Here is a 4,190-nt window from a genome sequence, read left to right as displayed (position 1 = left end):
CCCCCACCTGGAGAACACTTGGACATGTGTTATAAATGGGCATGTTTTGGGTTGTCATAATAACTGAGAGTTGCTTATGGCAATTAGTACCTAGAGGCTGTGGATGCTAAAAGTGAGGCAATTTCAGAGAAAGTCTCACACAATAAAAAACAAAACAAAACAAAACAAAACAAACTGTCCTAATTCAAATGCCACTAACTCAGCTTCCCCTACCACATCACCACACACTGAGAAATTGCTACCCAAATAGAACTTAATGTCAATTTGGCTGATTAAAGGCACAGTGTAATAATGAAGAAAATTCAAAACAGACAAGAAAAAAGACAATTTCTTTTTAGCCATTGATATTTTTAAGAATAAAATGTCACCGGGCACAGTGGCTCACGCCTGTAACCCCAGCACATTGGGAGGTTGAGGCAGGTGGATTGCCCAAGGTTGGGAGTTCGAGACCAGCCTGACCAGCATGGTGAAACCCCATCTCTACTAAAAATACAAAAATTAGCCAGGCGTAGTGGCAGGAGCCTGTAATCCCAACTACTTGGGAACCTGAGGCAGGAGAATCACTTGAACCCAGGACGCTGAGATTGCACCATTGCACCTCCAGCCTGGACAACACAGCGAGACTCTGTCTCAAAAAAAGAAAAAAAAGAATCAAATTTCGTTTCCACTGATAGTTGTTTCCTGTTTGTATTAAACTTTACTTGGGTTTTTAAGTCAAACATCAAATGGAAGAATTGTGACATCCTGAGGTACACTGAAGAAATCTTGAGATTGAAGCTAATTCACATGAAACTTACATGTTGGCATAAGCTGAGAACCAAAATTAAAATGAACTGAACTAATTTACTAAGAAACAAAAGCAATAAAACAAACAAAAACAAAATTTTAAAAACCAGTATAGTGAGCTCATTTGACTTGAAAGTGAAACTCCTTTTGTTTTCCCAACTCAGCAAACTGGAAGGGAAAAAAGAACCATAATATACTCAAAACAAACCAATATTTGATTCTTTTCAAGACCGTCTCAGTGAACAATATGTGTCAAAGAGCTGTGGTTAATTGAAATCCATGACTGTACTGTATATTGCAGACCTCTGTACTTTTTTTTTTTTTTTTTTTTGAACAAGGTCTCTTTCTATTGCCTAGGTTCCGGGCTACAGCCTCATCCTCCCAGGATTAAACAAACCTCTGACCTCAGCCTCTTGAGCAGCTGGAACTACAGGTGCATGCCACCATGCCTGACTAATTTTTAATTTTTTTGTAGAGATAGAGTCTCACTATGTTACCCAGATTGCTCTCAAAACTCCTAGGCTCAAGCGATCCTCCCACCTCAGCCTCCCAAAGTTCTGGAATTACAGGCATGAGCCACTGCACCTGGCTTTCTTTACTCTTAATAGTAACATAGCTATCACCTTTTGCTCTTATCTTGCCAACCAGTGTTTAGCAGACATACTTTAACTGATTTTAGAGGTAAATATATGGAAACTGAGAATGCATAAAATGTTACAGAATACACTTTGTGGTCCTGAAACGCTGTGGTATATCCATTAATTAACTCTTGGCTGAGTACCTGCTATGTGCCAGATTCTGTCTAGCACTGTAGTAGGTGCTAGAAATAGAGTGTCTTTTTTTTTCTTTTCTTTTCTTTCTTTCTTTTTTTTTTTTTTAAGACAGAGTTTCGCTCTTGCCCCCCAGGCTGGAGTGCAATGGTGCGTTCTCTGCTCACTGCAACCTCCACCTCCTTGGTTCAAGCGATTCTCGAGCCTCAGCCTCCCAAGTACCTGGGATTACAGGCACCAGCTACCAGGCCGGGCTAATTTTTGTATTTTTAGTGGAGACAGGGTTTCACTCTGTTGGGTTTCACAATATTGGCCCGGCGCAGTGGCTCACGCCTGTAATCCCAGCACTTTGAGATTACAGGCCAAGGCGGGAGAATTACCTGAGGGCGGGAGAATTACCTGAGGTCAGGAGTTCGAGACCAGCCTGGCCAACACGGTGAAACCCCGTCTCTACTAAAAATACAAAAAACTGGCGCAGGCAGTGCTCGCGGCGGCAGCGGCGGCAGTGGGAGGTTCAGTTGTCCCCCGTTGACTCCGCAGCGCCGCACTAGGTGGCCGCCATTGCAATGTGTTTCCACTTGCTTTTTAAAGACAGAAAGCTCATGGCGCAAATTGTTATCTCCAGGGAATCCCTGTGCTGATCCTGTATGGAAAAATTATCCACCTGGAGAAACCTTTTGCAGTCCTTGTCAAACACACTCTTGGGTATCAGGACTGTGATGAGCTTGGCCGCGAGACTGGCACTCGGTACCTGGTGAGAGCACTCATCAAAGACAGGATCCTTTTCAAAACCCTCCCCAAGCGCATTATCACCAGCGTTCCCAAGAAAGTATGAAAGAGCCTCGGATTTTCCCTAGAGATCGGCCAACTCATTGGACTCGTGCTCCGCTGCCACCTCGAGGACGGCTGTAAGGTTCCCTGGGACCACAGTGGGGTCCTGTTCTGAACATAGGCCACCCACTGGGTGTGAACTCGGATCCCTTCCTTATGGCGGCCGGTTTTCTTGGTGGAAATCTGGCCCCATTTCCAAGGAACCCATCTCCTTTTCCAGCTTCATCAGGCTCATTGGCTTCAAATCCAGCACCTTTCCCGGCTGGTGGTTGTGACCCAAGCATGGCTTCTTTTCCAGGAGGGATGAATCCCACTGGCACAGGTGCAGTTTCTTTCCCAAGGCCTGGTGGCCTCTTGGGGCCTGGCCTGAGATGAGTCCCCACCCTAAACCCTAGGACAGGGGCTCTTCCAGGCCTGGGGCCTCTGTCTAACCCCAGGTTAGGGGGTCTCCCAGGACCAGGTCCTATGTCCAACCTAAGGGCAGGTGGTCTCCTGGGAGCAGGTCCCGACCCCAGAAGTGGTGGTCCCATGGGCCCTAGATCTGGACCTAACCTGAGAGCAGGTGTTTTGTTGACCTTCAGGAATGGTCCTCCCAATTCTAGGCCAGTTGGCCTGGGCCCAGGACCTAACCCCAATCTGAGATCAGGCATTTTAGGGACAAACCCTGCCCCCAGGTTAGGTGTGTTTCCAGGCCCAGGCCTTGGGCCCAATCCAAGACCAAGTGGCCTGGGCCCAGGCCCTAATCTAGATACCAGAGCAGGTGGTCTCTTGGGCACAGGACCTGATCTTAAGAATGGCTGGACCTCAAGGCCTCCATATTATCCCCCTTCTAAGAGCAGCAGGTCTTTTAGGAGCAAATTCAGCTTCTTTGTCACAGGCTTCTGGAAACATGGGCACAAGCCCATCTTCCATGGCAAGAGTACCTGGCCCCATGGGCCCAAACTCGGGTCCTGGCTCTTGCAGAATTGGCCTTCCAGGGCCAAATCCATCTCCCATGTCAAGGGCTCCTGGCTCCATAGACCCTAATTCAGCTCATTTCTAGGCCAGAGAGCCCCATGGGGGTAAATGCTAATCCTTTTCCCAGGGGAGCAGGTTCATCTGCCTTCTCTCAGTCTTCTGGCACATTGACATCAAATCCAGCTACCTTCCAAAGGTCCGCTGGCCTCCAGGGCTCAAATCCAACAGTTTTCCCAAGAGCCTCTGGGCCACTTGACCCCAACCCAGCTAACTTCCCAAGAACCGCTGGCCTGCAGGGGTCCAAGTCTGACTACCTTCCCAAGGTCTACCGGCCCATTAGGCCTCAGTCAAGTTACTTTCTCCAGGTCAGCTGCCGGGCACCTGGGCTCTTCTCCAGCAGGCCCTATGGGTATCAACCCAGCTCCTTTCGCAAGGCCAACTGGGACCCTGGGTCTCAACCCAGCTTCCTTTCCAAGGATGAATGGCCCTGCAGGCAAGAGTTTGGTCCCATTTCCTAGAGTGGGAAGCCTCCCTGGCACAAACCCAGCTGCTGTCCCAGACCAGGGGGTCCAATGGCTGCAGTGTCCCCATATGGAATGTTACTCCCTTAAACACCATTTTCCCTCCAGGACCACCTTTGTTTCTAGGTACCGTGGTTCTCAGCAGGGGCTACCTCTTAGGTAAAAGGGTAGTTGTGGAGCTACGTTCTGAAGAACATAGCTGGGCCTTAAGTTCAAATGAGCCATCTTTTTCCTCTGCATTTTTCTTGACTGAAGGTGAGATGTTATTTCTGGCATGTGAACTGTGGCAGGTTGGAATAATCCTGGCCTTGAGAGAAAGGATCTC

The 4,190-nt window shown here is 48.2% G+C and overlaps 1 pseudogene; it reads left to right on the top strand.

The window, feature by feature from the left end:
• Positions 1 to 2,042: 2,042 nt before the first annotated feature.
• LOC115898587 lies at positions 2,043 to 3,955 on the top strand (annotated as a pseudogene).
• Positions 3,956 to 4,190: the final 235 nt, after the last annotated feature.

Source organism: Rhinopithecus roxellana, chromosome 7, assembly GCF_007565055.1.
Source record: "Rhinopithecus roxellana isolate Shanxi Qingling chromosome 7, ASM756505v1, whole genome shotgun sequence".
Taxonomy (NCBI): Eukaryota; Metazoa; Chordata; class Mammalia; order Primates; family Cercopithecidae; genus Rhinopithecus; species Rhinopithecus roxellana.
The sequence above is the reverse complement of the archived record's forward strand: the minus strand, read 5'-3'. Positions and strand labels throughout refer to the sequence as shown.